We start from the raw sequence: 25,286 nt of genomic DNA on the forward strand, positions 1-25,286 counted from the left end.
ACACACACACACACACACACACACAATGCTAAGATTATAAAAACCCATCATTTAAATAATGCCTTTAAATGACAAAATAATTAAATTAAGATTATATAATGATTAAAGCACTTTGAGCTGCAACGTTTGCAGGAAAAGCGCTATACAAATAAAGTTATTATTATTATTATTATCTCCAAAGGTAACTAGCTAACTTACCTGGTGACAGCGTGTTGATCCTGGTGAAACAGACATCACACTGGCTCGGTTGAGTTCAGTTGCCTTTTGTATAATATAGCCGGGCATTCGATTGTGACGTCATCAGGTCACCTCGACTGTTGTGATGATGACGTCATCCGTCTGGGTTTTGTCTGCAGCCCCTCAGGAGCTCCGTTACCCCCCCCCCAATTTTTTTTAATTAAAAACAATTATAATAATAATACACATAATATTAAAAAGCCCCACACATCTATTCATCTCTCATTCCGATCATTAAAGCATCAAAGAAAGCCCTCGAAAATAATGTGATATCATCAAAATATCACGATCAGATGACCTTTGTAGAATCCTGTTGATAAATCTTAAAACCGTAAATGTGTTTCCCTCCAGCATGTCGAAGCATATACAGTACATCTCTGTAACTGATTTGGCTATTGAAACGTATTCCACTCAGATGGGCAGCTAGCTGGATAAGCTAGGCTACCATAGTTACAGTGGAGGCTCCTCCATAGAGGTGGAGGAGGCCTGGCCTCCCCAATAATTTGAGAGAAGAGAGAGAGATTTAAAAAAGCAATAATTATATATATTTTTATTTTTATTTTATTTATTTGACAAAAAACATATATATATTTTTTAAATATTAATATTATTTACGTTTTGTTCGTAAATCTGAATTTTTCCATGGCTAAAACCCAATATTGCAATTGTAAAGCACCTACAGGCCAGAATCCCTATCCGTTTGTATTGAGGGAGGCCAGGCCTCCCAGGAAAGTGGTTTCTCATAGAAGTCAATGTAATGCAATTTTCTTCATGGCAATATGTGATTGGCCAAATCACTGAAAATGGGTGGGCAGAGGAGGCCTGGCCTCACCACGCATTGAGTCCAGGTCTGAAAGATTGACATTTTGTTTGTCCAATCACATGAAGCCATTTTGAGAATTCGCCAGTCACTTCAGTCAAAGAAACACTCGCCATAGTGGCTACGAGTGTCCTGTCAACTTGTCCTTTGCAGGACACGTCTAGAACACCCATGGCTATTATCCCTGAAAATAATAGCTCATTTGGCCAAATACTCAATGACCTCGGAAGTCAGCGAGATTCTGGCGCGATTTATACATCGAATAGGTAGACAACATTTAGGATTTATTGAACAGTTTTATTTTTAATGTATTCGATTTCGAGGAGGCCAATTTTTTTCCGCTTGCTCGCTTCACTCGCGATGGAATGTTCCCTGTTCTTCTTATCTGTATTTGTGCTGGCCAAAGGCATAGATACTATTTGGAGTGTAAGCTACAATCAGAAAGTTCTGATTGATGGAATTCATTGTGCAGAGCTTAGCCTAAGTGCCTGCCTGAAGAAATGACATTGCTGTAAGTCTATGAGCCTGCCTGATAATTAAGTTGAGAAATGACATTTTGGATGTTATATAAATGCCCAGTGAACATGTGTAAAAGGCAGGAATTTGATAATTATGTGGTTAAAAAACAATTTTGTTTAGCCTACATTTTTCATTCTTCTTCTTCTTCTACAGCTTCAACATGTAATCATCAATTTAATCAAGTTTAGCATATAAAAAAGATAAGTAACAGTTTCTTTATCAAATGTAGTTTTATTCAATATATTTAATATAAATATATATTTTTAAAAGTTTAGTTAATTATCAGGCAGGCTCATAGACTTACAGCAATGTCATTTCTTCAGAGATAAGAAGAACAGGGAACATTCCATCGCGAGTGTAGCGAGCAAGCGGAAACAATTTGGCCTCCTCAATTCTGGAAGTCACCAGCCTCACTGCATAGTTACCGAGTGCATGTCAACACTTCATTATTTTAATTCAGTCGAATATTGAAGAGAGGCCTGCTGCTATATGGCCGTGACGATGGCGCCCCCGCGTGTTTATAAATGGGTATTGCAGTAGTGTATCAGATGAGTGCTACGTAAACGCAGTCACAAAGCGTACCGGGACCTTTAACTATTATGTATCACTCCGCCGCACAGATGTTCTACTACAGGGTCTCCGCGGTGTCTTGAAAAGTATTAAAAGTTGATAAATCAATTTTGGGAAAATCAAGACCCTAAGTATTAAAAAGTCTTGATTGATTGATTGATTGAAAACTTTATTAGAAGATTTGCAGAAGTAGGTACATGACAGTACATATTACATACAAGGTCAACTAACAGGATAAAAACCCAAGAAAGCCACTGGCTTATTTCGATTGGGGTCCTTGATTCTCAATTCATCGTTACATGTAAGACAGACAAAGAAAAATAATAATAATAATAATAAATAAATAAATAAAATAAAAAAACTAGTACTATCTACAAGATAATACAGACAAATAACTATTACTATCTACAAGATAAAAATACATCCGTCTTATCATGATTTTATGAGGTCTGGAATTTTGTAGGTATTTTTCTGAATTAGACTCTGTCCAAAGAGTTTGAGTCCTAAAAACTTTTAGTAAAAGTTTGTGAATTTATTAGTTTTATTAAAAAACAAAGATGAACCGGAAATTGTGTTGTATGATAGTGGTCTAGTCTGTTGCAAACTAAAACTGTTAAGTTAAAGGTGTCACTGATGTAAACGGTTACAGCTCCAAGTGGCGGTGAGGTCTGGAAAAATATTGACCAGGACTTTAAAAAGTCTTAGAAAGGTATTGAAATTAACCTCAAGATTCCTGTATATACCCTGTATATGTATCACTACGCCGCACAGATGTTCTACTAAATGACCGTTTCAGGTTACTAGGCAACAGTCCATCTGAAGTTCAGTTGCAGAACATTTTTTTTGTTTATTAGCAACTCTGTGTGCTTATACGCTTCATTATCAGGCCAGTTCATGACAGATAGCAGTGCTCTGTAGGCTAGCAACTCGGCTGAACTTTAGTTACATTTCGGGTGTCATAATATAATAATAATATAATAATAATAATAATAATAATAATATAATATAATAATAATAATAATAATAATAATAATAATAATAATAATAATATAATAATAATATCCTTTCAGTCTGCCTCCATCCATGTGGATGAACCACCCGACCCAAAGGCCTGGTGAGCAATAGACGTCTTTTCAACCTCGCGTCTACAATATAAACCAATATAAACCAGCTATATTACGGCTATATTTTCTACTTATCTTAAATGCATGAAAACCGTTATTAAACCCCTCTAAACTGTCAGAATACGTCCCAGACGTCATGTAGTATGAGATTCCATGTAGTCTAGCATAGTTATTCATGCGGAAGTGGTGGTTTAAATTGCGTCTATACGTCGCTGTCCTTTAACCCAGATAAATGCGGTCTGTGTCTAAACCTGTTTTAGTCTAGCAGCACGTTGAGTTTAAATTAATACCCTAAACGCCTGTAGATTGTCAAAATATGTACCAGACCGTCATTTAGTCTGAGATTCCATGTAGTCTAGCATAGTTATTCATGCAGAAGAGGTGGTTTAAATTGCGTCTATACATCGCTGTCCTTTAACCCAGCTAAATGCGGTCTGTGTCTAAACATATTTTCTACTTATCTTAAATGCATTAAAATTCAGTAGGCTATAACAGGTCAAAACAACTAGACCAATACAAAACTTTGTTGGTTTATTATGTTTAGTTGAGTGTCTGTTTCAAATATTTTGTCCAACAATAGCCTACTGACTTTACTGAATAAGGCTGTGCCTGTCATGACACATATTGGTCATGAAGTGTTGCCAATGTAATGAATACAATATTGTTAATTTCAATGTTTGTAATTGGTCACTTTCAATTGATAAGAGTGTCATATATATATACCGGTAGATACATTGAAATCGTAAAATTAAATTAAATAAACGTCCCTCCTGTCATATGACGTCGAGTAAACATGACAAGTGCTTTGCAGCTTCACGGTTCACCCAATGAACAACCTGCGTTTCATATGGAAGTCCCACCCATTTCAGATGTTCTGTCTATTTCATTGGTTGTTCGGCGAGACGTTTAAATTCAAAAATCGACCGGTCGAGTTGAGCAGAGAGACAAGGGCAGACAGTTTGAAGAAGTGAAGTGCCCGAGGAGTTGGTTACGGTAACCTTACTCGAAACTTATGGAAAAAATAGTTTATGAACAGGTTGATAGGTACCTTACCGAAAAAAATCTGATGTATGAATTTCAATCAGGATTCAGAACATCCCATTCCACTGACACATGCCTTCTCTATTTGAACGACCACATCAACCATGAGGTGGACTCGGGCAAGTACTGCGGCATGGTCATGCTGGACCTACAGAAGGCCTTCGACACAGTAGATCACCACATATTGTTAGATAAACTGAAAGCAATTGGGTTCGATAGAACATCGGTGAGCTGGATGCAATCCTACTTAGAGGGGAGGGAACAGGTGGTTAGTGTGAACGGAACACTGTCCCCCCCCCTCCCAGTGACCTGCGGCGTTCCACAAGGAAGCATATTGGGACCTTTACTGTTCCTAATATATGTGAATGACATGTCATCAGCATGTGATTGCAATTTGTTCCTGTTCGCGGATGACTCGGCTCTGCTGGTCTCTGACAGGGACATATTGCAGGTGGAAAAAGCGCTAAGCACTGAACTGAGTAGAATCTGCATCTGGCTAGCTGACAATAAACTATCAATACACCTAGGTAAAACTGAAACCATCCTATACGGATCCCCATCTAAACTCAGAAAGGCTGTAAATTACAAAATAAAAGTGGGTAACATTACTATCACAAGAAAAGAGGATATTACATACCTGGGCTCCATCTTAGAGGCAAATCTTTCCGGAGATAAAATGGCAGCAAAAGTAATCAAAAAAGTGAACCATAGAACTAGATTCTTGTACAGGATATCCTCACTTGTCAGTAAAAACACACTGAGGACCCTATCAGGAGCTCTCATTCAATGTCACTTCGACTATGCCGTAACATCATGGTACTATAGAACCACAAAGGCCCAAAAAACAAGACTCCAGACAGCCCAAAATAAACTGGTTAGGCTTCTGCTAGGCCTCAACCCTAGGACACATCTAACCGCTGCTCATTTTTTGAGCCTTGATTGGCTACGAGTAGTTGACAGAGTGCAGCAGCTTGCACTGGGCCTGGTCTTCAAGATACGCTACACCACAAAGACACCCAAGTACCTGTCAACATACTTCCAAAAAGTGAACAACGTCCACACATACAATACCAGAGGAAGCTCCACGAACCACGTTAAACCGCGTTGCACCACAAACAAGGGGTTAAACTCGTTTGCAAACTATGCAGTAAAAATGTGGAACGCCCTTCCTATAATCTTAAAGGAGTGCAAAACACTGCCCACCTTCAAAACCACTCTCAAAAAACATTTACAGGAGGCTGCAATCCGTAACTGGACCCTCTAAATCAAAAACTGTACATACTTGTTGTTTTGTCCCCCCGCCCGAACTACCCATTGTACATATTATATGTCTGTCCCCCTGCCCGAACTACCCACTGTACATACTTTGTGTTTTGTCCCCCGCCCCTACCTGTGGTGTATGTCCCCACCTGTCCTACCCGCTGTACATACCTTATGTTTTGTTGTATTGTTCTTCCCATGTTGGATGTATGTTTATCTTGTAGATAGTACTAGTTATTTGTCTGTAATATCTTGTAGATAGTACTAGTTTTTTTTTGTCGGTCTTACATGTAACGATGAATTGAGAATCAAGGACCCCAATTGAAATAAGCCAGTGGCTTTCTTGGGTTTTTATCCTGTTAGTTGACCTTGTATGTAATATGTACTTTCATGTACCTACTTCTGCAAATCTTCTAATAAAGTTTTCAATCAATCAATCAAAAACCGAAAGAGAAATAATTATATAGACTCGACAGTTGAATTTCAGGTAGGTGGTGAAAATGTGATTATCCAGCGCTGACTATCTACCTACGTGGTAGACTAACTGTTTATAGCAAGCGCTCGTTTGTTAGATATGTTTTTGTGCAACTGACTTGTGTTTATGTTCTCCGCACACGCTAGACAAGCAGAACGGGCCCCAGGCAGAACGGGCAAGAACGGGTGGTGCTGGCTACAGAAAGAATAACCCAACCTAAATGTTGTCTCCCTAACTGTTAATAAATACTATTATGTTGTATGTAATGTTCCTATTTCATTGTTAATATTTAATATTCTTATTTCCTTATTTATATTTCGTATTTACTATTTCCCTAAATAAATACATGTTCCTATTCATATTTCCTTGTCATAATTTACTTATTACTCATGAAAATTGTATTTGTCTACTTATACTAAGTGTTTAAACGTCTAGGCTATAACAAAGCTAAATTGATGTGAAATTGGAAATTGAAACGTCTGTTTAAACTGCATTTCAACAGCTATATATAGTCTGCCGTTGAAATGCCTATAGAAACAGTCGTTTCAATTTCACCTCCATTTGGCTTTGTTTTGGCCTAGACGTTTAAACACCGGTGTTTCAATGTCTAGGTTATAATTAAGCTAAATTTAGGCTAAATTGGAAATTGAAACAACGTCTATGTTTAGACGTTGAAATGCCGTTGAAACATAGAAAGGGAAACAACGTCTATGTTTCAACGGCATTTCAACGTCTAAACATAGACGTTTTTTAAATATCCAAAATGGCCGATATTTAGCCTCGATTTGGCCTAGACGTCTACGGGCCATTTAGACGTTGTTTAGACGTCTAATCAACGTAAAATTGCTCACTGGGCCTGAGGTGTTGTAGGAGGTATGAATATGATTTAGGGGGTATTTAGTATAACAGGCGAATGGGTTTATTGTGAGTTTACTTTAATTGTTTGTTTATTGCCTAGATCACCGTATTGAGAAGTCATATGGTTATGGGGGGTGATATTGCAAGGTAATTTAAGCACCTGCGCACCTTGCATGGCGGTAGTGGAGAGAGAGGGGAGCGATCATGTATTTCTGTTGACCGCATTATACGCATATTCTATACGCATAGTTTGTTATTTTTCTGGTTTTGATCGCTTATGGATTATTTTTGTACGTCGCCAAGTTTGATTGTTCTATTCAATAAATGCTCTAAAACGTACTTTTCATCTCAGCGGATTGTTTGGCGCGTCATACAATTACCAGCCAGACCCTGGTTGCGTCTCTCAGCTACTTTTTACTTTTGGCTCTATCTATCTATCTCGCTACAGGTGTCATATAACCCTAACCCATATCCTGTCATATAAAAGTACCTTATTGAATCTCCAGGTAATGTATTTCTGACATCCATCACTTTTGCTGTCGTTAAGATACTTTTTGTCTGTTTTGGTAGTCTGTCCAATGTGACACTTGCCCTCCTCCACCGGCCCTAGTTTTGGATCTAGCTTGCTGTTCATTATGTTCATGATAAATCGTAGTTAGCTAGCTATAACATCCTCATATACACCATACAGAAATACTGTATAAATACTGATTAACAGTAGGCTACTTTGGCAAATGCCCATTGAACAGATTTATTTATTATCCCATCTTAAGAAAACGAATGTAACACTCTCATCTGGGGATTTACACGGCAAATCAACTGAAGAACTACAAATCCCTGATGACAGGGAGATGACGTATGACTGATCTGATGAATCAACCCCTATTTCATTCATTTTCTCTCCATAACGACGTCGATCATTGATCGGCAACGACACTATATAATAGTTTGCCTAACTGGCCATCGGATTTGGGCTCCTAATATCTAAAAAGCACTACAGTTTTCTTATTTTATCGGATTAAAGTAGCAAAGACCAGAAATTTCCATTGACCGCCAGTCAAACTTCTACACTTCTATCACCCAAAAAGGGGCGTGGACATGACGGGAGCCAAAGTTGCTCTGATGAATGCGGCGTGGCATGGAGGCAATCAGCCTGTGGCACTGCTGAGGTGTTATGGAAGCCCAGGCTGCTTTGATAGCGGCCGTCAGCTCGTCTGCATTGTTGGGTCTGTCTGGTGCCTCTCATCTTCCCCTTGACAAGGTCAGGTGAGTTGGCTGGCCAATCAAGCACAGTAATACCATGGTAATGAAACCAGTTACTAGTAGTTTAGGAACTGTGGGCAGGTGCCAAGTCCTGCAGGAAAATGAAATCAGCATCTCCATAAAGCTTGTCAGCAGACAGAAGCATGACGTGCTCTAAGATCTCCTGGTAGACGGCTGCGTTGACTCTGGGCTTGATAAAACACAGTGGACCAACACCAGCAGATAACATGGCACCCCAAATCATCACTGACTGTGGAAACTTCACACTGGACTTCAAGCCACTTGGATTCTGTGCCTCTCCACTCTTCCTCCAGACTCTGCTGATTTCCAAATGAAATGCGACATTCTCCACAGGCCGATTGCCTCCATGCTGCGGCGCATTGATGCAGTAATTCATGCAAAAGGACCAAGTATTGAGTGCATAAATGAACATACTTTTCAGAAAGGTTGAAATTTCAGTATTACAAATACATTTTTGCTATTGGTCTTATGTAATATTCTAATATTTTGAGATACTGGATTTCTGATTTTCATGAGCTGTAAGCAGTTATCATCAACATAAAAAAAAGGCTTGAAATATTTCACTCTATGTGTAATGAATCTAGAACATATGAAAGTTTCACTTTTTGAATTAAATTACAGAAAATATAGAACTTTTCCACAATATATATATATTTTTTAGATGCACCTGTAGATAATAATATGCAAATTAAATTCCCTTGAAATCCCTAGTGAACATGTGACACTTTCACAAGTGACAAAGAGAAGTAGAAAATTTATTGCAGTATTTGTTCCACCAAAGCGGGATGGGACCCCTCGCCCCCGTTATGACTAGGGTGACCTAACACAACAAAATCTACATTTACAAAATACCCTCCTGTCAGATACTGCATGCGTGGTTTTCGAAATAGAATAAATTATATCCAGAAGATTCCGCCATTGTACAGCATGGTGAACAAAAAGTGAACAAAAACAAAAATAAAGTTTCTCAGAAAAAGATCTAAAAGAGCTAAAAAGAAAACCATAAGGAGCTAGTAGTTTAAACTCCAAAAACACTTTAATAGGAACATCAAAAAGACTAATTTTCCAACATTCACTTAAGGTTTTATTCTTTTTTTTTTTTTTACAGCTTTTTTTCTGAGATATAAACATTTGAGTTTTTGTTGTGTTAAACTATGATACAGTAGGAATAGAAATTAAACAACTATGTTCTGCTGCACAACAGCGAAGGAACTCCCACACAATGTTTTTTGGAACATTTCCCTCTTTCTCAATTCTCCTCTCCTCTTCCTCCTCTCCTCTCCTCTTCCTTCTCTCCTCTGAAACCTTAATGCCTCCTGGATCCAACTTTTATGCATTTTTTTTTCATCACAAACAAATACAAGCAGTCTTTCTAATATAATAGTCTTTTTTTTTTTTTCTTAGCAAGAATTTACGCATGTAAAAGTATGTAGTGTCAAATATTCTTGCACCTCTGTGTTTATAAAAAAAAAAAAAAAAAAAGGAAAACAAAAAAGGTTAGGAATCCAGTGAAGTTTGGCTGTGGTGTTGGAGGTGGTGTGTGGGGGGGGATTTGGGTTTTTTGGGGTTGGGGGTTGGGGCTGATAGTAGAAAGTAGCAGTAGGGTTCATTAGCTGGCAGTGCCACCGTCCCTGGCCGAGTAGAGAGACCGTAAAGTCTGCGCCATTTTGTTGGTCAGTTTGTGGTTGCTGGTCAAGGAGATCTTCTTGCAGATGATGTCAGACTCCTTGATAGTGTCCACCCAAGGCACCATTTTGCGTCCCTCCCGTTTCTTGGTCTCCACCCAGGGCCCGGAGTAGGAGCCGGCCATCCAGTGCACGCTGTAGCCCGTGCTGACCCTCTGGATGACGCGGGCCACCTGAGGACGGTCCTTGTACTTGGGGCAGCAGAGGGCGATGACGTCCATGGAGTCCACGCTGGCGCTCATGTGACCCGGGTCTCCTGCCTGGTCCGACCGCCTCGTCCGCCGAGAAGACTGCGGTGGGGGGAGGGAGGGAAGGGAGGGGAGGGGAGGGAGGGAGGCGGAGAGAGGGAGGGAGGGGGGGCAGGGGAGGGAGGGAGGGGGGGCAGGGGAGGGAGGGAGGGAGAGAGGGAGGGAGAGAGGGAGGGAGGGAGGGAGAGAGGGAGGGGGGAGGGAGGGAGAGAGGGAGGGGGGAGGGAGGGAGGGGGAGGGAGGGAGAGTGGGAGGGGGAGAGAGAGAGAGAGGACAGTCAGTTACACCTGTGATTTGAAACAACCAAGTCAAGGTTAATTTCTGACTAAAGGAAACTCAAACACCCATGTATGCTCCTCAACAACCTCCCAGTAAACCAACCAAACTTGTCAATCAGTTGTTGTAATGTGGTATTTTTGCTCTGGGCACAGGCTCAGCCATATTCGGCGCCTCTGGAGCAATTAGGGGGGGTTAAGTGCCTTGCTCAAGGGCACATGCAGCTCCCTCCTGACCTCTAGGCTACCGCCGGCCGCAATTAAAGTTCTAATTAATTAATCGATCGATTGATCGACCGATTAATTCATTGACAGATTTCAGGGGCAAAGCGTGGGGGAGACGTGGTCCTCTCACCCCTGGCGTCCTCTCCTCTCCGTCACTCTCCTCGTCCTCCGTGTCCCCCCCCCCCCTTGCCGGAGGGTGCCGGGGGCTGGGTCCGTGGTGTCCGTGGTGACCCGCCCCCCCCCCGGGGGCCCCCAGCAGGGCGTTTATGGCTTTGATACGGATGTTGGCGCTGGCCGAGGCTTCACCCTCCTCGTCCTCCTCGTCTGGGTCCAGGTGCTCCATCAGCATCTTGAACTGGGGAGGGAGGGAGGGGGAGAGGGAGGGTGGAGGGAGGGAGGGTGGGGCGAGAGAGAGAGAGATTGGATACTGTACTGAGACTGGCTGCTCTTGGAGAGAGGCTGGCAGAGGGTTAATTCAGAGGGAATCTGGCTTTACACAACATTACGAACGCTTGAACAGTATAATCACAGTAGGAGCAATAAAAAAATAGGGGTTTTTCCAGACTATCCTCTTAATATCAACACTTAATTTCCAGGAACTGCTTGACTATCCTCTTAATATCAACACTTAACGTCCAGGTACTGCTTGACTATCCTCTTAATATCAACACTTAATATTCAGGTACTGCTTGACTATCCTCCTCTTAATATCAACACTTAATATTCAGGTCCTGCTTGACTATCCTCTTAATATCAACACTTACGTCCAGGTACTGCTTGACTATCCTCTTCTTAATGTCGTGAGTGAGGGTCGCGCCGGCCAGGTTGTTGGACAGGAAGTCGATGGTTTGGCGAGGGTTGAAGTGGACTGTGCTCTTCCTGTTGACCGCTTTGTCGTAGATCTTGGCGGATTCCGTTGGCGAGTACTTCTGGATTTTACTGCGGGGGAGAAGGAAGTGACAGTGTGTGAGAGAGGGAGTGAGTGAGGGAGTGAGGGAGGGAAGGAGTGAGGGAGGGAAGGAGGGAGGGAGGGAGTAAAAAGGAATTCTCCATTTCATATGAGTGATCAGCAGGTTTGTCAAGTCTATGAGATCGAGTGAGTGTTGAGTGCTTTAAATGTGCTTATTTTGCAAATTATAAAGTACAGATATTTCAACAATACAGATATTTAAAGTGTTCAGATATCTGGTGTTTCACCGTGTAAACGGATTCTTGGGTTTGTCAATGTTCAACTGTTGAATAACTTGTTGAATAACTTGTTGAATAACCTGTATGTCTCGACGACATTGGAAACGAGGGTGACCTCAATTGTAAATTAAGGTTTGAAATTAAACCCATCTAGTACAGATATGTCAACTCCTCAACCTGGACCAGTCTGTCTGAGAAGCCGAAAAGATAAGTTACCTCAGATAAGTTACCTCAGATAAGTCTGATTACCTCAGATAAGTTACCTCAGATAAAGCCCTGTCCGGATGGCATATAAATGACCTCGGTAATATTTTTTTTACCCTAGGACCCCAGTGATTTTAATGACCAATCCGGATGGAATAAAACATAATGTTTGCGTTTCGGGTGCAAGCTGTCATTTAACATCACAGAAGAAGAAGCTGTTCCCGCCGTTTTGTCAGACCCACAACACAACGCACGTGTAGCAACAACAAGTAATTTGATTGGACAAGAGGCATTCCATGACTGCTGATCAGATTTCCAGATTGAATTTACGAACGCAGCCAAAACCACTCGCAGACTCGTTTTTTTTTCATAACACGAAACTTTACGTTTTAAAGTACCCACTCGATATAATAAACAGTAGTTTTACGATCACAAAATACTCATAATTTGTGGATTGGATTTACTATTCTCCTTTGCCATAGGCTACTGGTAAGGGAGAGTTTTGTAAATACATTGGGATGTGTTCGCGTTTGGGGCTGTGTGATCATCTAATTATGTGTAGTTATTAGGGGTGCAACGGTTCTCGGTTTTTTTACGGACGGTACGGTTTGCGTTCCACGGCTCAATTCACTAGTGAACCGTGACGGTTTTCGGTTTATGCTGCGATTTGGCTGCGTTCGTAAATTAGCTCTGAGAGCGCCGCAACAGTTTGAGGAAGCCCCGGATTCCTACAAGTCTGCGGTGTGGGGTCATTTCGCTTTTCCCGTTGAATACGACAATAAGGGGGGGGAAACAGTGGACAGAAATATTACTGTCTGCAAGCTCTGCTTAAAGCGTGTGCCATATGCAAATGGTTGCACCTCTAACATGAACCAGCATATTCGCCGCTACCACTCAACGATAACACTGACTGGGCGCAGGAAAGCCAGTCAGGTAGCGTCAGTGAGCAGCAGTCTCTCTCTGATGCGTTCGGACAGACGTACACTACCACTTCAGAGAAACACAAAAAAATAACCAATGCAGTGGGGATGTTCATTGCAAAGGATTTGCAGCCCTTTTCGGTGGTTGGAGATTTGGGTTTTCGAAATCTGATAAAAACTCTCGAGCCCCGTTACAGTGTCCCCTCCCGTACATCATTCAGCACCAAAATAATCCCCGGTATTTACCAAACAACACGCAGAGGCATTGAAGACGATTTGGCAAAAACACAGAGCTTTGCACTGACTACGGAGGGTTGGACCTCCCGGGCAACGGAGAGTTACCTCACTGTCACGGTCCACTACATGTCACCGGATTGGGAGATGAAGAGCGCAGTACTGCAAACTCGTCCACTATACGAAAGCCATACCAGCGCGCACCTGGCAGAGGAACTAACAAATGCAGTGACTGAGTGGAAGTTGGAGAGGCCAAACATAACAATTCCCGTAACAACAGACAACGCAGCAAATATCGTAAATGCGATCCATGAAGCTGGTGGACTGGGGCCACAGATCGGCTGCTTTGCGCACGTCGTAAATCTCGCCGCCAAGAAGGCAGTGGCAATAACCCCGGTGTCCCGCCTCCTGGGTAAGATCAGACATGCAGTCACTTTCTTCCACAAAAGCACCACAGCCCACCATATTCTGACAATTAAACAAGATATGTTAGACTTACCAAAACACAAATTAATCCACGATGTCGCAACTCGTTGGAATACAACACATGACATGTTGGAACGCTATGTGGAAAGTGTTACTTTTGTAGTGTGAATTTGTTTTCCTCCTGTTTGTATACGGGCTACCAGCTGTCAAGGCTAAAGTGCACTTTTACTTTCGAAAGTGTTTATTTATTTTTGGACATTTGAAAGTGTTTTTTGTTTATATACAATTATATATACATTATATACATAACATATACATGTGTATGTTAAAGTTCCATATTATGTATAAGCAAAATAAAGTAAAGTAACAGTTTGTAAATAAATAGTAGCATTTGTTTCTGAACCGAACCGTACCGAAAACCGTGACCCAAAATACCGAACCGTACCGAACCGTGGGCCAACTGAACCGTTGCACCCCTAGTAGTTATGCGTTTCTACCATGTCGATGTTCTATCAGAATGTTGTGATGTTATCAAAATTAAGATGATGAATGGCTGAAAGCGGGGAAAAACAGATTATATTTCAAAACAAGGCTTCCCTTTAACTCCCCGAGGGCTCCGACTATTACCAAGTCTATCTGGGTTTATTTGCAAGGACCTTCGCCTGTAGTGTTGTGGAAAACGAAGGTTTCTTCTGAATGCTACAACACTGGAAGCACGTTATGAAATACCAGTTAACAGATATTGTGATGTATCGTTGATGAATTGCCTCTTACAATGTATAGATTATCGGGGGGGGGGGGGGGGGTAAAATATTGTACGGTTATCAATACGTGAGTTACCTTGCGATTCCCACCCCTAACTTCATCCCTGTGTGTTGTCAGACACCGTGATTTATAGAGTGCTAGATCCAGACCATACAAACTGCACAGTTTACAAGCTAATGTTAGGTCAATTCGCTAGAACTGGTTCAGAAGAAGAAATCAGTCCATCGTCACTTACATCGTCGTCGTCGATTAACCTTTTAGGTGGTTTGGTTATCCGATAGTGGAGATTCAAGGGAGTCAATAATGTCATCCACATCCATTGTTTGCACAGAGCTCACCTAATACCTTCGATCTCACACCCCGGTCAAAACGGTCAATTCTAGTATTAATATCACGCAAAATCATGCAATACGTACCAAATACTGACATGTCAATCCGGACGGTAATATAATTATCAGAGGACCTCAGGGTATGCTGAAAAACAGTAGGTAATTCCAGCCGGAATAATTACTGGGGTCCCCGGAGTAAATCACTGACATGGTCGGTCCGGACGGGATCAAAATTACCGAATTACCCCAGGTAAAACATATATTACCGAGGTCCTCAGGTAATTTATATGCTGTCCGGACAGGGCTCTAGTTACCTCAGATAAGTTACCTCAGATAAGTCTGATTACCTCAGATAAGTTACCTCAGATAAGTCTGATTACCTCAGATAAGTCTGGCTGGTGTCTCACCTGTCTGGTTCAGATATCTGTTTGATACTCATTCTCCCTCCCTATCCCCCTCTCCTCTCTTCCCTCTCTTCCCTCTCCTCCCCCCCCCCTCCCTCCCTCCCTCCACCCCTCACTTCCCCCCCCCCTCCCTCCCCTCCCTCCCCTCTCTCCCCCTCACCTGTCAGAGAAGCCGTAGAGGTTCTTCAGGTGCTGTTTGAGGACCAGCAGTAGCAGGATGCCCTGCGAGGCGTTGGCGAATTCCAGCAGCGGGGCGGCGTTGTCGGGCAGCAGCCTCATCACCTTGTCCAGGTCCTCCACGTCCAGCTCCTCCAGGTCCGACTCCTCCTCCTCCTCCTCCTCCACCTCCTCCTCCTCTTCCTCCTCCTCCTCCTCCGAGCTCAGCTGCTCCCTCCGTTTGGCCTTCTTGGGCCTCCGTACCACATCTTCGTCATCGGCGTTTTCTTCGTCCTCGTCTTCGTCGCTCCGGGCCGAGTGTTCGCTGTTGTTGTTCCTCCTCCTCCTCTTCCTCCTCCTCTCTTCCGTCGTCGTCGTCTCCTCCTCTTCCTCCTCCTCCTCCTCTCCGTCCGAGCCGCCGCTCTTTTTCTTCTTCCACTCCCCCCCCCTCTCTTTCTTCACCTTCTTCTTCTTCTTCTCTCTGCGCCGCGGCTCCTTCAGCAGAGACTGGGGGAGGGGGAGGGAGGGAGGGAGAGAGGGAGGGAGGGAGAAGGGAGGAGGGAGAGAGGGAGGGAGAAGGGAGGAGGGAGAGAGGGAGGGAGAGTGAGTATCAAACATATACATGCCATGTCTGACATGACACAGACAGAGTGATTTCAGTCTTTAGTGTAAGGGATTAGGTTTGCTGTGTGTGTGTGTGTGTACCTCTCTGAAGGTCTGCAGCAGGTTGGATCCAGACACAGACAGGGTGATGTCTATGTGGTGCATGATGAACAGGGGCTCGTCCTGGCTCTGGAAGGGGAAGCAGGCCAGGTTGTCTGCGATGAACAGCAGCATGTTCACGTCCGTCTTCTGCCAAAGGTACACAGGTAGGTACACGTACACACACACACACACACACACACACACACACACACACACACACACACACACACACACACACACAGACAGACAGAAAGACACACAGACACAGACACAGGCACAGACACACACACACACACACAGACAGACGGACACAGACACAGACACAGACACAGACAGACAGACACAGACACACAGGTCAATACAACAAATTGTTACTGCTTTCACCAGCAGCAGCAGCTGTCTCACAAAAAAATTCACAAAAAAGTACCTGAACCTTCGGGAGCTGGTTTCTCTGGCTGCTTTTAAAACGCTCTTAAGTGACATGATGGACTCAAGCACTTCTGGCTGCAAATGTTCTGAATGATGATGGTTCTGTAATTCGTCCTTTGTTTTTATTTTAAACTGTTTCATGTTTGTTTCATGTATGTAACCCTGCAGTTGTCAAGCTGTTGCCTGTCTTGGCCAGGCAGGACGCTCTGGTTGTAAAAGAGAGTTTTAAAATCTCAATGAGTTTTTATTCCTGGTTAAATAAAGGTTAAATAATAAATAAAAAAAGTAAAAAATAATAATATATACATAAAAAAAAAAGTAAATAAACATAAAACATGTAAAAAGTGTATTCATGGTTAAATAGAAATTAAATGTAAAAAATAATAAAAATAAAATGTAAATTTTAAAAATGTACAAGTTTTAAATTGAAAAATGAAAAAATACAAATAAAACATGTCAAAATGCGGGGCTGACTCACGGAGCTGTCGTCGAACAGGTTGAGCAGGGAGATGAGGAAGGCGCGGCGGTGCTGGCGGTTGGGCCGGACCATGGAGAAGAGGTGGGCGCAGAGGGCCGAGGTGGTCTCGTCCTGGCGGAAGCCCCGGATGATGCAGCTCTTCCGGGACAGAGCGATGGCCTGCTGCACCTGGTAGGACATCTTCATGCCCGCTACCGCCTTCATCTGGGGGGGGGGGGGGGAGGGAGGGAGGGAGAGAGGGAGGGGATTTGTTTATTGAATTATTTCTTTCTCTCTTTTTTTAGGAGGCAGGCGAATTTACAAGACGCGCCAACTAGTGGTGGTTGTGTGTAAGTAGCAGCTTCCCATTGTAAAGACTATGGTCATGTGACCCCCGAGGCGGCTCTTATAGTAGGTAACATAGACACGGCTGTTCTAGTGTTACGCACATTTTACTAACACTGTTTCACCTGTCTGTCTGACGCAGGTTCAACAACACTGTTTCCTGTGTGATGCGTTTCCTGTACGTGGGACCTACTGTGTGTGTGTGTGTGTGTGTGCGTGTGTGTGTGTGGGGGACCTACGTGGATGAAGCCGGGGTGTATGCGTGTGCGTGTGTGTGTGTGTGTGCGCGTGTGTGTGCGTGCGTGTGTGTGTGTGTGTGTGTGTGTGTGTGTGTGGGGGACCTACGTGGATGAAGCCGGTGTACTTCTTGTCGATCTCCACCAGCTGTTGGTCCGCCTTGTTCCTCATGCTGGGCTCCGGGTCCGTTCCCATGGCGATGAGGTAGGGAACACACTGCAGAGGCACGGCACGCTTAGGTGTACAGCACATCTCATACAACAGGGGGGTGTGTTTACCTGTACAGGTGTGTGTTAGAACACTCAGGTGTGTGTGTGTGTGTGTGTGTGTGTTTACCTGTACGGGTGTGTGTTAGAACACTCAGGTGTGTGTGTGTTTACCTGTACGGGTGTGTGTTAGAACACTCAGGTGTGTGTGTGTGTGTGTGTGTGTGTGTTTACCTGTACGGGTGTGTGTTAGAACACTCAGGTGTGTGTGTGTGTGTGTGTGTGTGTGTGTGTGTGTTTACCTGTACGGGTGTGTGTTAGAACACTCAGGTGTGTGTGTGTGTGTGTGTGTTTACCTGTACAGGTGTGTGTTAGAACACTCAGGTGTGTGTGTGTGTGTTTACCTGTACAGGTGTGTGTTAGAACACTCAGGTGTATGTGTGTGTGTGTTTACCTGTACAGGTGTGTGTTAGAACACTCAGGTGTGTGTGTGTTTACCTGTACAAGGTGTATGACAGAACACTCAGGTGTGTGTGTGTGTGTGTGTGTGTGTGTACCTGTACGGGGTGTATGAGTCCCTGGTTGAGTGTGAGGGCGATGACGTTGAGGGCGAAGTGTCTGACGCTGGACTGCGTGTGGAAGAAGGCCTCCAGCACCTGCTTCAGGTACAGCTGCATGATGGAGCTGCTCATCCCCGACGAGATGTCCCCCATTTCCTTCAGGTCCTCCTGCTTCGACAGCTTCTTCCCTGAGGACCATGGGAAATGGTCAATGGACTGACTTATATAGACTGACTTACATAGACGACTTATATAGACTGACTTACATAGATGACTTATATAGACTGACTTCCATAGACTGACTTACATAGATGACTTATATAGACTGACTTACATAGACTGACTTCCATAGACTGACTTACATAGACTGACTTATATAGACTGACTTACATAGACTGACTTATATAGACTGACTTATATAGACTGACTTCCATAGACTGACTTATATAGACTGACTTACATAGACTGACTTACATAGACTGACTTATATAGACTGACTTATATAGACTGACTTACATAGACTGACTTATATAGATGACTTACATAGACTGACTTATATAGACTGACTTATATAGACTGACTTACATAGACTGACTTATACAGACTGACTTATATAGACTGACTTATATAGACTGACTTATATAGACTGACTTACATAGACTGACTTACATAGACTGACTTATATAGACTGACTTATATAGACTGACTTACATAGATGACTTATATAGACTGACTTACATAGACTGACTTATATAGACTGACTTCCATAGACTGACTTCCATAGACTGACTTATATAGACTGACTTACATAGACTGACTTCCATAGACTGACTTCCATAGACTGACTTACATAGACTGACTTATATAGACTGACTTATATAGACTGACTTCCATAGACTGACTTCCATAGACTGACTTATATAGACTGACTTACATAAACTGACTTATATAGACTGACTTACATAGACTGACTTATATAGACTGACTTATATAGACTGACTTCCATAGACTGACTTATATAGACTGACTTACATAGATTGACTTATATAGACTGACTTATATAGACTGACTTACATAGACTGACTTACATAGACTGACTTATATAGACTGACTTATATAGACTGACTTACATAGACTGACTTACATAGATGACTTATATAGACTGACTTACATAGACTGACTTATATAGACTGACTTACATAGATGACTTATATAGACTGACTTATATAGACTGACTTATATAGACTGACTTATATAGACTGACTTATATAGACTGACTTACATAGATGACTTATATAGACTGACTTATATAGACTGACTTACATAGATGACTTATAGACTGACTTCCATAGACTGACTTCCATAGACTGACTTACATAGACTGACTTACACAGACTGACTTCCATAGACTGACTTATATAGACTGACTTACATAGACTGACTTATATAGACTGAGGAGGTAGTGGTGGTCTACTCTAGTGGATAGTGAGTTGGACTTGGGATCGGAAGGTTGTGAGTTCAAATCCCGCCTGAAGCCACACCACTACTAGTGTGCCCTTGGGTAAGGCACTTAGCCCTCAGTTACTCCAGGGGGAATGTCCCTGTAATTCGTAATTGTAAGTCGCTTTGGATAAAAGCGTCTGCTAAATGGCAAAATTATTAAATTTAAATTATTAAATTACTTATATAGACTGACTTACATAGACTGACTTCCATAGACTGACTTATATAGACTGACTTACATAGACTGACTTCCATAGACTGACTTACATAGACTGACTTATATAGACTGACTTATATAGACTGACTTCCATAGACTGACTTACATAGACTGACTTCCATAGACTGACTTCCATAGACTGACTTCCATAGACTGACTTCCATAGACTGACTTATATAGACTGACTTACATAGACTGACTTACATAGACTGACTTACATAGACTGACTTACATAGACTGACTTATATAGACTGACTTATATAGACTGACTTATATAGACTGACTTACATAGACTGGCTTCCATAGACGACTTATATAGACTGACTTATATAGACTGACTTATATAGACTGACTTACATAGACTGACTTACATAGACTGACTTATATAGCGCCTTATTCCAAAGCGCTTTACGACGGCCTCTCATTCACCCATTCAAGGCCTCTCATTCACCCATTCAAGTGTCTTGCCCAAGGCCAAGGGGGGGGGGGGGGGGGCTGGGGGGGGTATAGGCCTGGGTTGGGGGACTGGCTACTCACAGTCTTTGTCAGCGTCCTGCATGCGTGTGTCCTCCTCCTGCAGGTAGGTCTGCAGGTTCTTCAGGATCTGGATCTTCAGGTCAACGGAGCTGCCGCGGTCCGCCAGGATGCCGTTGTACAGCGTCTTCACCTCGGGGCAGAACATCTGGCTGGGGTGCATGATCACCAGGAACCCTGGAGGGGGGGGGGGGGGGGGCAGGGGGAGGGTTGGGGGGGGCAGGGGGAGGGTTGGGGGGGGCATGGGGTTGGGAAGTTAAAGAAAGACAGAAAGCTTGCAGCGCAATAATAAAACATAGATTTTTGGAAACAGTTTTTGAGTGTGCAGAAGCTGCTTCTTCTTTTCGTTCAGTTCGATACTCTTCAGCTCCAGCAACCTCAGATAAGTTACCTCAGATAAGTCTGATTACCTCAGATAAGTCTGATTACCTCAGATAAGTCTGATTACCTCAGATAAGTTACCTCAGATAAGTCTGATTACAGATGAGCTGAGCGGTGGTATTGTCACTATTTTGATACTGAGTGGATGTGAAACAAGTTGAGTTGTGTTTTGAGTGTCTCGGTGAGTAATCCACACTACTACCTAGTTAGTGTAAAGTAGTGGGGATTACTCACTGAATCCATTGCACTGCAATGTTTTGGCTGGACTAGCGAGTGTGTCGTTGACTTTCAACAACGTTGACATTTATTTACATTTTTCAGAATAAAAGTCTGAACATTTTTGATCGGTTGCCGACTTGTTCCCTCTTTCACCAGCTGCTGTCTGTCACGCAGGGTTCAGCCCATCTTTGTTCTGTGTGTTTACCTAAGCCGATGATGGCCTTGGTCTGCACCACCTCGTCCTCGTTCTTGGTGAAGTACAGCAGACACTCCAGAACCTTCTCTTTGATCACCACCTGGAGGGACGACAGGAAACAAACACACTGAGACCATGGCTGGTTGGTTGGCTGGTTGGTTGGCTATGCAACAGTTATAATTAAACACTAACACTTCCATCCTTCCATGTCTTCTTATTAATTTCTATTGTCTTATTAAATCTAACTAGGGGGCAACAGAAATAAGAGCAATAATCATGGAAAGGAAAAAAAAGTTATGAAGAATTTAAAAATAAAAAAAGAAAAGAAAACTATTACTAAGAGTGTTCTGAGCAAGCAATGTATCCTTGTGTCTTTTTTGTGCTATCCTACCGTTTTGCCCCATGGATATAACTTTGCTGTTTCTCTTGTCTTATTTACATGTATTAAGTGTTCTTTGTAGTATATTGAACATTGGCTATTCGGTTGTTAAGTCGTGACGTGTTTCCGGGTCCAACGTTGGCTGAGGCGCTCTCTTCGAAATGCCTCAGTAATAATAATAATTCATTATATTATATATAGCCTAATATATAGCTGCAAAGTTTGCAGGAAAAGCGCTATACAAATAAAGTTATTATTATTATTATTATTATTATTATTATTATTATTATATAGCACTTTTCCGAGGCTCAAAGACGCTGACAATATGGTGAAAACAGGGAAAGTGCTGTGTCCCTTGTTGTATCAATAGATCAGAGTCTAAAAAACTGTCATTCTACCGCTGTAGTACACTGGTACTCTGGTGCGGGGAGTTTCTGGTTTGGACCCGGAAATTGCTAAACGTCACGTTTGACGTCAGACTTAACAACCGAATTGACGTTAGTGGAACTCTGTACAAGCCTTCTGGGCTTCCTTCCCTCCTTGCACTGTTTTTTTAAAATCACTTGCAAAATAAATAAACTAAACTAAATAAAGGTTAATGAAAACAAAAGCTGTCACCTTGTTGCTGCCCTTGAACTCCTCGAAGTCGAAGTCGAAGTGTCGGCAGAGTGCGCCCACGGTGAACAGCGAGCGCAGCAGGAGGGGCTTGCCCGCGGCCAGCGTGGCGCTGCTGGGGTCCTCCTGTAGCTGCGTCTTCAGCCTGGTCATCACGCCTGAGAGACAAAACGAACACACACTCACATTTAAACACAGAAAAAACTACTTTATCGTATCTTCTACCGTGTCTTTCGAATTCATCCCCAAGGGGTAGTTATATTGGGCGCATATAGGGTCAGGGTCGTCAACAACAACAACAACATATATGACAGGACGCGTCACTCATCACGTCACAGTAGGTCATTGTGGTTTGGGTTTCTAGAGGAAAAGACAGCACTCAACATTCCTCCACTTATAAGATCCGAAAACAGCTGTAATAGCTCACTAGCTACACACTGTGACTTTAACAAGACAAAAGCAACATCAGGACACGGTGTGTGTTGTGTGTGTGTGTGTGTGTGTGTGCGTGTGTGTGTGTGCGTGTGTGCACTCTCTTACCAAAGTATCTGTTGAAGCAGGACCACACAAACTTGTAGTTGTGCGTCACCTTGTTGACTACAGCCCCTAGACAGCTGACGCAGTGTTGGACCACCTGGTGGAGGGGGAAGGGGGGGGAGGAGGGGGAAGGGGGGGGAAGGGGGGGGAGGAGGAGATGTCTGTCATTAGTCAAATCATCTGTCAATCAATCCATCCGTCTGTCTGTCTGGCCATCCATCCATCTATTTATCTATTCGTCCATTGATCCACCAACCCACCCACCCATCAGTCTACCTATCCACCCATCCATCCTCCCATCCAACCCTCAATCTATCCATTGGTCCACCAGCCCACTCACCCATCCAACAATCCACCCATCCACCCATCAACCCATTCATCCACCCACCCATCCATCTATCCACCCACCCAACCATCCACCCATCCATCTATCCACCCATCCATCCACCCATCTATCCATCCACCCATCCATCCATCCACCCAACCATCCACCCATCTATCCATCCACTAGGGCTGGGACGACTAGTCGACGTTGTCGACGTAATCGACTACGTCAATACGTCGACTTGCGTAATGTGCGTCGGTGCGTTGTAAATAAACAACATGGCTGCGACCAGTGCAAACATGGAGGAGGCAGAGCAGCTAAAAGACTTCGCCCACGATCGTCCAAAGTGTGGGAGTACTTTACAAAAAAAGAAAACAATGTGGTGGTCTGTAAACTGTGCAGAAATGAAATGGCCTATCACAGCAGTACATCTGCAATGAACGAGCACCTCAAGCGAAAGCATCCTGGAGCTCTTTGTGAAGACAGCCGCAAGATAGCACCACCGTAAGTCACCGTTGTATTTCTGTTCACTTTTCCGGCCGTGTATGAGTGAAAAATGGATAGCTACTAGCTAATGTTACACAAGCAATGTAGCTCACCACAGTTTGTATGTCTTGTCTTCTGGTGTTAGTAACGTTAGCTATGTAGCTGGCTAGCTACGGTAGCCTATTGTCATTGTGGTGCTCGCACCTACTGTACGTTATCTAGCTCGTAGCTCGCATGCTACGTTAGCATCAATTTAGCGAATCATAACATAGCAGCGAGAGTAACGTTAGCTAGCTATGTAGCTACTAGCTAGCTATGTGTTGTGGTGATGGACAGACTTCTAAATGGCCATGTTGGCATTCAAGTTGGCTAAACATAGCAGTGAGGTGGAAATTAAGGGGCCTACACATGATAAGAATATTTTTTTTTATCGAACAGTAAAAAAAAATATCGTTAGACTAATCGAAAAAATAATCGCTAGATTAATCGTTAGAAAAATAGTCGTTTGGGACAGCCCTACCATCCACCCAACCATCCACCCATCTATCCATCCACCCATCTATCCACCCAACCATCCACCCATCCATCCATCCATCCACCCAACCATCCACCCATCTATCCATCCACCCATCCATCTATCCACCCAACCATCCACCCATCCATCCATCCATCCACCCATCCATCTACCCATCCATCCACCCATCCCTCCCTCCACCCACCCTCCCTCCCTCCCTCCCCCCCTCCCTCCCTCTCTCCCTCCCTCCTCCCCCCCTCCCTCCCTCCTCCCTCCGCCTCACCGTCATGCCATATTTGATGATGAGCTTCATCAGGTCTTCCTCTATGGTGGTGAGGAAGGTCTCGCTGGGGTGTTCCATCAGAGGCACCACCAGCTCCAGGATCCTGGCCACGTTGCAGATGACCATGAAGTCACTGGCGTTCTGCACAGAGGGGGGACACAGTGTTAACACACAGCACAGTGTTAACACACCCTCACACACACGGCACAGTGTTAACACACCCTCACACACACCCTCACACACACAGCACAGTGTTAACACACCCTCACACACACACAGCACAGTGTGTTAACACACCCTCACACACACGGCACAGAGTTAACACACCCTCACACACAGCACAGTGTGTTAACACACCCTCACACACACGGCACAGAGTTAACACACCCTCACACACACACAGCACAGTGTTAACACACCCTCACACACAGCACAGTGTTAACACACCCTCACACACACAGCACAGCGTTAACACACCCTCACACACACACACAGCACAGTGTGTTAACACACCCTCACACACACGGCACAGAGTTAACACACCCTCACACACAGCACAGTGTTAACACACCCTCACACACACACAGTGTTAACACACACTCACACACACACGGCACAGTGTTAACACACCCTCACACACACACGGCACACCGTTAACACACCCTCACACACGGCACAGCGTTAACACACCCTCACACACACGGCACAGCGTTAACACACCCTCACACACACGGCACAGCGTTAACACACCCTCACACACACGGCACAGCGTTAACACACCCTCACACACACCCTCACACACGGCACAGCGTTAACACACCCTCACACACGGCACAGCGTTAACACACCCTCACACACACACGGCACAGCGTTAACACACCCTCACACACGGCACAGCGTTAACACACCCT

General features: G+C 43.5%; 1 pseudogene across 1 annotated transcript in view; it reads right to left on the reverse strand.

Moving 5' to 3' along the window:
* Window positions 1-9,223: 9,223 nt before the first annotated feature.
* Window positions 9,224-25,286, reverse strand: part of LOC308159174 (nipped-B-like protein A) — a 68,705-nt pseudogene continuing 52,642 nt past the window's right edge. Inside the window, exons 38-51 of the transcript XR_013938026.1 lie at window positions 24,376-24,516; window positions 22,771-22,864; window positions 22,234-22,388; window positions 21,246-21,336; window positions 20,444-20,617; window positions 18,184-18,374; window positions 17,529-17,636; window positions 16,860-17,063; window positions 15,953-16,099; window positions 15,512-15,754; window positions 15,252-15,409; window positions 11,386-11,560; window positions 10,752-10,976; window positions 9,224-10,163 (exon numbers count right to left, since the gene is read on the reverse strand). The product of XR_013938026.1 is annotated as a nipped-B-like protein A (transcript). The remainder of the gene's footprint in view (window positions 10,164-10,751; window positions 10,977-11,385; window positions 11,561-15,251; window positions 15,410-15,511; window positions 15,755-15,952; window positions 16,100-16,859; window positions 17,064-17,528; window positions 17,637-18,183; window positions 18,375-20,443; window positions 20,618-21,245; window positions 21,337-22,233; window positions 22,389-22,770; window positions 22,865-24,375; window positions 24,517-25,286) is intronic.

Source organism: Nansenia antarctica (genome assembly GCF_963989245.1).
Source record: "Nansenia antarctica genome assembly, chromosome: 5".
Taxonomy (NCBI): Eukaryota; Metazoa; Chordata; class Actinopteri; order Argentiniformes; family Microstomatidae; genus Nansenia; species Nansenia antarctica.